At 41.2% G+C, this 10757-nt stretch overlaps 2 long non-coding RNA genes across 2 annotated transcripts in view; both read left to right on the forward strand.

The window, feature by feature from the left end:
* The window catches only part of LOC102006753, an 11162-nt gene extending 6004 nt beyond the window's left edge, over nt 1-5158 (forward strand). Inside the window, exon 4 of the long non-coding RNA XR_263163.2 lies at nt 5083-5158. This is a non-coding gene — a long non-coding RNA (uncharacterized LOC102006753). The remainder of the gene's footprint in view (nt 1-5082) is intronic.
* A 1822-nt stretch (nt 5159-6980) lies between these two features.
* LOC102006991 lies at nt 6981-8386 on the forward strand. Its single transcript, XR_263164.2, has 3 exons — nt 6981-7065; nt 7898-8012; nt 8156-8386. It is a non-coding gene; the product is annotated as an uncharacterized LOC102006991 (long non-coding RNA).
* Nucleotides 8387-10757: the final 2371 nt, after the last annotated feature.

Consider the following 10757-nt stretch of genomic DNA (forward strand, 5'->3'; position numbering starts at 1 on the left):
AAAGAGAGAAAGGTACATAGATAGATAGATAAATAAATAGCGTAAATAACTGATCAACTAACCTAAAGGATTCTGTGTTCTATGCACAGAATTCATTTATAGGTAAGGATCTGATACCCAATCTTACCCAAGGTAAGAAAAGGATTTCTCCAATGCTAAGAAAAGAGTAAAGAAGGAAAATACAGCAGCAAGGAAAAGGTAGCTTAGTAACAGGGAAATCAGGGATAGGTAGAAAGTAAATAATTCTCTTAAGGGAGAATCCTGAACATCCTGTCCAAAAAAAGCCTGGGTTGAGAAACAATCCCAGAGGAAGACAGAATGGCATCATGATGCTGGTTCTCCAGTAAGGTAATGGTGTTGAGGAAGAGACTGGCAAACCAACACAGCTCAGGAAAGGCAGGGAGAGCTGACAGAAGGGAAGGGCCATGGGGCATAGGACATCTCAGCAGTTACCTGCACTTGCAGAGAACCAAGTCAAGTTTCAGCACCACGTGTGTTGTCCTGACCCTTGACAAATAACCTTGTAACAGTGGAAATTCTTCCAAATCCACCAAAATTAAATATCTGCCATCTTGTATTTCTGTACTGAGCCCAGATAAAGTTACAAGGACTACATTTATCCTCTTATTTTAAACAACAGACAAAGCAAGTGACAAATGCAAAGCAGTCATTTAAGATACTGGATGTTGGGTCATGAAAAACAATGGTCCCTAAGAAGTGGGAAACAAAAGAGATGAGCCCTGTGGTTGTCCCAGTTTCTTGCCTTAGATGTATTTCCGAGCTGCAGCCCAGGGAAAGGGAACCCACACAGAGATCAGCAGACTTGCTACACTGAAACGTGAATGCCTGGAGAGATTATGCAGTTTGTGAATCTTCGAATTTTATATCCAGCAAAAGTATCTTTCAAAAATGAAAGTGGAATGAAGACTTTTCCAGACCTACCAAAGATAAAAAGGTATCACCAAAGGAAATGAACATCAGGAGGAAATATGGATCTACATAGAGAAATACATAGCATAGGAAATAAAAGGCTATATGTATAAACTTATGCCTATTTTCAGATTATTTAATCTCTTTAAAATATATCTCTACAAAAATATATATCTCTTCAGCATAAATAACAATGCATTGGGGACAGTAAGGTATGTATAAATACAATGTATGATAACAATAGAATAAAGGTTGGGAAGGGAGAAAAGTAATGTTCTTATACTATATGTGAAGTGGGAGCAGATCACTTGAATAGAGGCTAAGTTAAAAAATATACACTGTAAATCTTAAAGAAACCACCCACTAGTAAAACAAACCAAAAAATTATAGTGGATAAGATAAAAAGGAAATAAAACTGAATCATAAAACTACTCAATCTAAAAGAAAGCAGCAGAAGAGGGCCTTTTACCAGGAGACCTAAGATCCTGACCTATCTCTATCTCTGGATAAAGGCAGGTATGCAGTTAGATTTTGTCTCTTGGTCCCAGAGAGATCTTGGTACACTGGGGGTTTAGACAAAGTCTACTAAAGTCATTAGCTGACTGCCTGGCAAGTGTGAGGTCCTGATTTCAATTCACAGTACGTTCCCCAAATTCATTAGTTGATCTGCAAGGTTCCACTGAGCCTTACAGTTCTGCAGCTTCTGGTCTCTTTTCACAAGTACAACCTGAGGTTTTAGAGATGCTGTTTGGCTGGCAGTTGAAAGGAGCTCAGAGAAACCTCATTAGAACTTCCACTGGAAGAGAAGATTGGATTGGTGATTGTCTAGATTTCTAGACCCTCGTTTAAGAAATGAGGGAATTCATGAATCTTTGGGATCTGTCAATATCAACATTTTAATATCTGATTCTAAGTATCATCCTCGATTTTTTCCAAGCACTTAGTCAGTACCCAGTAAAACTAAAATATGTCTCCCAAACTCTGATCACAGCTTTGAAATTATATTAACTTTTAGATGATTATGGATAAAAATATTTCTGTCAGGCTCTGGCTGAGTAAAACCAACCAATTTGGCAAGGGAAAATTCATGGGTTATCCCAGGTAACGATTCCTTCTTTATATCCCCATGATGACAAAAATTCTATCAGGGAAATTCCTCAAGATCCAATTTTCCTACTTAACTGCCAATCCAACCTTCCATGATTGTTGTGTGTATCATTAATTTCTTCCCTTTGCCCGAATAGATTTAAAATGAGAATGAGAGGAGTTTTATCCCAAATGTACAATTCTTTGACCAATGGAGAAGCCCTATTTCCACATGTGGACCAGGTTTTATCCGACTTCTACTTTGACAGAATCACAGAATTCTCCTTTTGGTCTTCTTTTCTACCTCCCCGCCCAGGATACCACCACACCATTCAAGACTATTGAGATTATAGTAAGTTGAAGGCAACTGAGAAATACTATTTTACTGAAAAGGACAAGTCTTTATATTGTGTGCTTTACAGAAAAAAAAAAAAAAAAAACCTTAAAAATGATAAGCTATTGCCATGCAGTTCCCTTGAATGAGCAGTGTGGTTCCCAGCCTTGCTTTCTTGTCCAAAGCTGTGTTCTTCCCACCAAAGGTCTCTCTTCAAAACACAAGAATTCAAATCCCCTACAGCAGCCCGCAGTCAAGGCAGATCATTGCCAAGCAGAGTGGTGCCGCTGCTTTACGCTCCTATGGTTGTCAGACTGCACAGGACTTAAGCACAGCAGTCCACCCCGAGGCAAGGGCCTGTGGGACTCATTCTAGGATGCTCCCTGGATTCCAGAAACCTCAGATTCTACCTGACTCTACATATATATACATTGTGTTTTTTCTTATACATGAAAACCTATGTATATTAGTCATTTTCCTCTCCCTGAAACAAAATACCCAGGAACCCCTAAATTTAAAGGATAGGTTTATTTTGGTTCACCCATTTCAGTGCATTCAGTCCATGATCTGCTGGCTCCAAGGCAAACATGACATGGTGCAAGACACGGCAGAGGAAAGCTGTTCAACGCAAGACAGCCAGGAAGCAGAGAAAGAGAAGAGAAGGTCCAGGATGAGAATGCACCGTTCCAAGTCACGGGTGATTCACACCTTTCGACCAGGCCCCGCCCCCGAACATGAGACTTTGTGGACAGTTTAGATTTAAACCATGACACTGTTATAAGGTTTATATTTGATTTTAGCTGAAAGGCCAAGAAACAGCCTATGACAAAGTTTAATTTATGAATCAAGCACAGTAAGAGATTAACAATTACTGATAATAAAATGGAGAAACTATAGCAACATACTATGAAATTGTTTTTTAAAACTTAAGAATTATTTCAGGAATTTTTCATTTAATACTTTCAGACCTAGGTTGATAGCAGGTAGCTGAAACAACAGAAAGTAAAGTCCTGAGTTGGGTGAGAGGGAGGAGAGTAGTACTACAAGGCAACAGAAATGACGCCTGCTTCAGACCCTTAAGCATGGAAGGAACTGATACTCAGTTCAAGCCTAATTCAATGTTTATTTTCAAAATTTATTTTCTCATAATGTAGAAAGTCCCAATGTAAGGTTTAGTCAGTTCATTTGTTCCATGATGTCATCAGAAACTAAAGCTAACTTTTCTCTCTGCCTGCTCCACTGGGCAAGGCAATATCTTCATCTCAGGGCTGACATGCTCCTGGCCAGCAGTCAGCACAACAATAATATCCTTGTTCATATCCAGTGGGAGAGAAGCACTGACTCTTCTTTGCACAAATCTCAAGAAAACCTATTCTCCTCCTGGTTTTATTTGCCACTAGATCCTCAGTACCTTCAGAGTGGCCATGAAGAGCTAAATGCCAGCTGAAAGTTATTTGCATATTCCAATTTTCTGGGCTTATTTCAAATTTTCGCTATGTCCTTTTACATGTAGTAACATTGATGAGCTTTAAAAATAAGCAATAAACAGGGGTAACAATCTTAGGTATACAGAGTTTTTAGCCAAATGTTTGAAGTATCCAGCATGCAATCAAAACCCAATAGATACCTGCTGAGTGAATAAAAGAATAAATGTATCTCATGGCCTGAATCTGTGTGAACCTGAATCATTCACTGACAAGGGAACAAGAAGAAACATCATAACATTGCTTTCTCATCCAAGGGGAAATGACCATAATAGATGATGATCCCATTATAGGGAAATCTATCTGTCCCTCAAGAACATCACCTTATAGTTACACAAAGACACAAACAAAACAGTGGAAATTAAATATATTTAATTTTAAATATGTCTTATCCTCCCTGCATGGCTAAATTTTAGGAGCATTCACTATCCTGTAACTTCTAAATGTAGATAGGAGGCAATAGGGGGATCCATCTTCCTGCTATATAAGAGAATCCCTGTTCCTGCAATCCCCAAAAGACGGTGCAAGGCAATTTGACCTTCCAGGAAAATTGATCTATTCAGATCTCAGGTCCCCTCATCTGGTATTTTGATACATTTTTGTACTGGATAGTACGTGTCCTGTCCTCCCACCCCCCCAAAAGGGCATGCTCAAGTCTTAACTCCCAATACCTCTAAATGTGACCTTACTTGGAATGGGGTCTTTGTACAAGACAGCAGGTGAAGATGAGGTAGAGTGTGCCCTAATTCATTCCTGTAAGAAGAGGGAAATGTAAACAGACAAAAAGCAGACAACACACAGGATAACATGACAACAGAGGCACAGACTGAGTGATGTGCTTACAAGCCACGAGATGCCCAGGACTGCCGGCAACTGCCAGGAGCTGGGACAAGACAAAGAATTCTTCCTCTAGTGCCTTCAGGAAAAAGATCATCCTTACTGACTTCCATACCAACTCCCTCTATCATTAAGCTTCAACTGTGGTAGGTTTTTGCTACTAAGAACTCTCAAGAGATTTTATAAACTAAATAAACTTTTGCCAACTTTCTTCTGGCACCAAAGATCCCCAGAACTAAGTTTACAATAATCTGGTTCCTTGTCCACCCAGATTGTTATCTCCTCTGCAATTGAAAACCTTCATGTTTTCAGTCTGGTGTGCTTTCTGTCCGGCTTGTGGCAATTGCTTGGAGCTGTAATATATAAAATCCACAGAAACTACCTCTCTCTTTTCTGTTCATCTTCCTGCAGTACCATAAAGTTCCTCTTCTGGAAATGGCCCTGTAACACAACCTCCACCCAACAGATGTTCACAGCCCCCAGGTGGTCAGTCAGGAGACATATACACCACTCTTGCCCCCAGGTATCACTACTGCTGCTGCTGTCTTGTTGATTGCTTTCTTCATCAATGAATATGTACTATTAATAGCTACAGAACATGTAGCCTGTGTCAGACACTATGCTAGCACTGAGATATAGCAAGATGAAAACAAATAATGGAACCCTTGAGAAGTGTCCTTTCTAATAGGTGAAGATCATAAATAAAGCAAAGCAAGTGTTGATAAGGACTACAAAGAAAAATTATTTAGATGAAGTACGGAAAGGCTTTAGGAAGAAGTGCATTTTAAAAGCACACTCAGTATAAACCTACCCTGGTTATTGTAGCAGAACCCAACTGCAAACAATCTAGGTTGCAGAAATTCTATGTATCACTTTGAAGGGTAGTATTTGATTGTGACTTGCCGGGAAGCATCATCCCTTGAAATGCCCACGATTTTCAGTCTCTCCCATCTCTTGGGGAAAGCTGCTTTTCCAACCTAGTCACTCCTCAGCCACAACTTGCCCTTCCCTCTGAGGCTAATGGTTGGAGGCATTCTGCTGGTAGCACCCCAGCACGCCAGCAGTGCTTTTTCTGAATACAGGGCACAGAACCGAACCCCACCCCAAACGATTTTCCAAAAATGAAAAAAATAAGCACAGTGACGTTTACTCCATCTGAAATACAGTGTACAGAACTGAGAGTGTCAGAGGTGATTGTTCCCTTTTATCCTGTGTTGGCCAGAGCCCATCTGGAATATCTAGTGGACTATTGACTCACATGGACCCTAGAGCAGTGGTGCCAAACCCATGACACATGCGTTATTTTTCTTTTAAGAGAAAAGATGTTAATGTATGAGTTGTTTTGTTTTGTTTTGTTTTGTTTTTTTTTCTAAACTAAAACCTCAGTATTCAGGTTTAATTGCAGTGTTGGCACTTTGTAATAAATACATAGGTTTTGGGTTGCAGTTTGGGCACTCGTCTCTAAAATGTTCGGTCAGATTGCAAGACATTTTTGTCTCCCACTGCTTCAACCCCATGTTCTTTCCATTTCATTTTATTAGCTTTAGGAAAAATTAAATGAGTCAGGGCAGTTGCTGTGGCAGTGAGGACACTCAGTGTAATGACCTCTAGGTATCCTGTCTGCTCCCTATAACTCTGGCTCCTTTATTCTAGAAATTTGATTAACGCCATCCCAATGCACAAAGCTTTAAAGTGCTGAGCTATCATTTGCCTGTTTTTCCCTTCTAATGTTTAAAAGGAAATCAATTGATGGCAGCTCGTGTTTCTGTCCTTTGCGTCCCTTGCCAGAAGTGAATCCCACTGTTTCTGAGTGAGAACAGGCTGTGCGCCTGCCCTGCAGCCTCTCCAGTGACAGTGAGATCACAAAGAAAATCCACATGCTCCTCCTCGTGACAATTAAACCATGGGGGCATGGAGGTCAAACCTCTCTCCTCTCCCATCCCAAGGTGTTCTTTATTCTTTGCCTTCCAAAATCAGTGGGAACACAACATCAAAAAGACACTAAGAGGGTACATTACAGCCATCTGGAGGGTTAAAGTCCACCAAAGACCAGCTATGGAATCTTGGGTACATGAAGTAGCCATTCAGTGGCTCTGTTTCCCCCCTGTAAAGTGGAATTAAAAGCAGTAGCTACTTTCAGGGCACATAGCAAGAATTACAGGAATTCAGATGTGTAAAGCAATTGAAAGCAAAAATTGCACCTAGTGAACACCATATAAGCTCTCATTCGGGGTTAAAATTAAACACATAAAATCGTGTTTATTAGTTGGAGGCAGATTGTGTTCTGTGTTTCCCCCAGGAGAGACAGTGGGATATGACAGCTTCTGGAATCTGACAGACAAGGAACAGTACTGGACTCCAGTTGCATGACCTTGGAAATGATATTTATCCCAGGTAAGCATCAACTTCCCCATCTGCTGAACAGTGATAATAACATGCTCTTCACATAGCTGTTGTGAGAACTGGCTGGCTAAGTGTTCAGAGTGAGCATGCATATCGAACGTTTGGCTTTAAATGCATGAAATCCAGTGTGCACCCTTGATAGGGAAAGTAGGTTCTCAGAAGAAAAGAACTTAATCATCCCAGAATTCCAGAAAGAGGGCCAAGGATATTGCTCAGTGGCATAAGCACCTGCCTGGCAAGTGCAAGGTCCTGAGTTTGATTCCCAGTACCAAAAAAAAAGAAAGAGATCTTTGTTCCTGATTAACTTTTCCTAATAAAGGGCAACTACTTCATCAGTTCTGAAATCCAAGTCACTCAGGCAGTGATGCAAGGTGTCCTCCATGCGCATCCTGGCGTGCTTTCGCATCCTGCCCTGTGAGTCTCCTAGGCTATCCCAACCCAGGTCTCCCTGATTGACACACTCTTCCAACAGCCCATCCATTATTCAGAACTGTCTTCTGAACCTAGTTCTAAACATGGCAAGCTATAGCATCAAGCTTTCCTAATAACTATGGACTGATAGTTTACCCTTTTTGGCCTACTAATAGTAGAGGTTTCTCTTGGACAAGACCATTTGAAAAGCAGCAATTTGGTAGTTATACCAGGCTTGACAAGAGAAGAAAACATAGCACTCCACAAGGAACCCAATCAATGCCAAGTATCCTGTGTGACCTGTGTGTGCAGAACTCTTTGACTGCCTTAGGAAAAAACTCACACGACCCAAGTATAACATCATATTTCTGATGGCATCAATTTTTTTGCCTTTTTGTCTCAATGATAATAGGCTGTGGCTCTACATCCAAAATAGCTAAACAAGAAGCTTCAGGTTCCCTTCTTCCACATGTCTCCATTTGTACATGAACACACTTAGAAAGAAAGTTATTTATCCATGATCAAAGGTAAGAAATGACAGCCAGATCTAGAACCCTGGTCCCCACTTCTGTCCTATCATTCTTTCCACCTCATCACATTGCCCCCCAATGTTTCTGAACTTTAGACATAGTAATCCATTTATGTTACCAAAACTTCTTTCTCATTTCAGGATCTCATCTCCTGCTGGTACACTCACAGAAAAGAATATTTACTGAGAGTATCTTTGTCTTTAAAACCAAGGACAAAGTGCTTCAAACAGCTAACCCTGAAGCAAGTCATGCCCAAGATGTGCGTTCCCTGCACCACTGCCTTGAGCCACTCCAAATGCCACATGTCCTCCTTGCCCATCTAATTTTCCACGTAAATATCATCAGCCACCATCAGTAAGTCATTTCCTGCTGATAAGCAGCCCTTGACATGGCTATAAGCATTCCGATTTTACCACCTGGTCATTAATCCCTAAAAATGCCCTACACCCAAATTCTTAATTGCTTAAACAAATGGTTTCCATGGGTGATTAAGCACTGTAGTGAATTGGCAGCACCTGCTGACAGCAAAAGTCGTTCTTTGTGACATTAGTTTCACATGCCTCCCCTCCATCCCAGGGCACACTGAGTGAGAGCTTGAGACAACAGTGAGGGTCATGAAAACAAGGCCTGAAGGTGAGGGACAGCTTCAATCTCAAGTCATGATGAAGCAAATATCATTATTGAGAAGTTTTAAATAAAGATATGCTTCAACAAGAATTATCCTGGAAAAACAACCTAAGAGTGGTCACCATATGCCCACCTTAGCATTTGGTGTGCCTGTCTTTCTTTTTTAATATTGGCTCCATTGTTTACCCACCCAGCTCTTGGGATTTTCTGGATGCAGCAGCCCCCTCCCTGCCTCACAGCCACTACTCACAGAGGTACCTGAAGCGCAGCCACTCCACATGTGACTGACCCACCACGACCTGTGATCTGAAGGCCATCACAGTGCCTTCTTATAATTTTTGGAATTGAGGTCAGAGATTAAAATCAGCATTTTTCTGTTGCACATGCTTTGAAGCTTGGGGCACTCCAGTTCCTTCCAGCAGCAGAACCTCAGGTGTTTCTGGCCTCCTCCATTCTAGGTCCTCGCCTCCATAGACTTCCATGTACCCACAGTCTTATTCTGTTGGTTTCTCAATGGTTAATCACCCCTTCTGTGTACAAAGATCTCATGAATAATATGCCAATTCCAAAGAAATACCTTTAATTTTGGAATTGTGGTAAAATCTTAGAGAAGATAGGGAGTTGTATCTTTTGATTCAGGCATAAATAACCTATTATCTATGCTGGGGACCAGAATCCATACAATGAAGTGCTTAGAATTATTTTACTTCAAACCATTTTGTATCTGTTGAGAACCTAACTTTCCAAAGTTTAAATTACTCCACAGGATACTATTTCTCTTAACATTTTAAGAGGGAAAGATTATATAACTCAGAATCTTAGCCATGCTTAAGAGCTCAAGGTAAGAAGAGACATTTGCATAAATCCTACACTACTATCTTACACATTCCCTTGCATAAAAGGAAGGTGGGCAAAAGTGATCACGGTTAGTTCTGACCTCCCCAATCCCGACACTGATGGAAGAGTTTTCGGGCTTTCAGGACAACTCCTGAGATACACAGTCTTTAAGAGCTACAGAAAGTACAGCTGTACCTGGACTTGGGTTAGTGACCACTTAACCCTGAGTTGCCACATTATTTATTCAATATGGAGTGATGGCAGATCCACTGCGTCCCGGTCACTGATAGGTCATGCCCTCTCCTGCTCACAGCTGTGCTTTGCCTACAGCGCTTTCTCACAGCATCTTCCAAATTAAATGCTCCTGCAAAGGTTTCTCTCCTGTTTATCTACCACTACAAAGTGAACCGCTACAAAGCTTAGTGGTTTAAGTCAACATTATTACCTTTCATGGGTAGCTGGCACAAGATAGATGGTCCTTGTTGGTTTTCTCATGCTTCAGATGATATGGTGGCTACCCACAATTGACTGGGGGAAAAAACCAAGATGGCTCCTCTGTGGCTGAAGGTTGATGCTGCCTAAAGACTGGGAATCAAGTGGGGATTTAAGCTGTAGTACTTACACGTGGCCTCGATGAGGCTTGGGATCCCTACAGCTGGACTTCATGGCAGCTAGGTTTCAAGAGGTAGCCTAAGGAAAGGAAGCATTCCAAGAGGCTCAAGAAATTGCCACATGGCAGCTTCTAGCCTCAGAAGTGATCATTTCTGATATCATTGTTGGCCAATAGTGAACCACAGGTGCATCCAGATTCAAAGGGAGAGGAATACTTGATATTGTGAATACTGGGAGGCTTGGTTCACTGGAAAGCCAACTTTGGAAACTTGCTATCCTAGTCTATCTTCTCACCACTACAATCCACCTTCTGCCCACTACTGGTTTATTAACCTCCCACTTGTAAAATACACTCACCCCTTCAAAGACCTCCAACTCTCATCCCACTGTGGCTTCAGGTTGGGGTTTTAAAGTCCTGGATCTCATCACATAACCAGGTTAATTTGCTGAGGAAATTCTTCAGGTGCATTCTCGGTTACCATCAATCTCTTCTAGTCAGCTGTTACTACAAGAAGCCACTCAGTGTTTAATGGATTCTGTCAAGCATTGAAGGTTATGAAGAATTTCGGAAAGACACAGCTGGGTGGCCTGTTGTTTGGCATTAGCTACAGAAGCAAAAGCTTGTGGATCGCTTCCAAGGTATCTTCTTCATTTATGTGATGGCTG

This window comes from Chinchilla lanigera, unplaced genomic scaffold, assembly GCF_000276665.1.
Source record: "Chinchilla lanigera isolate Chin_1 unplaced genomic scaffold, ChiLan1.0 scaffold00062, whole genome shotgun sequence".
Taxonomy (NCBI): Eukaryota; Metazoa; Chordata; class Mammalia; order Rodentia; family Chinchillidae; genus Chinchilla; species Chinchilla lanigera.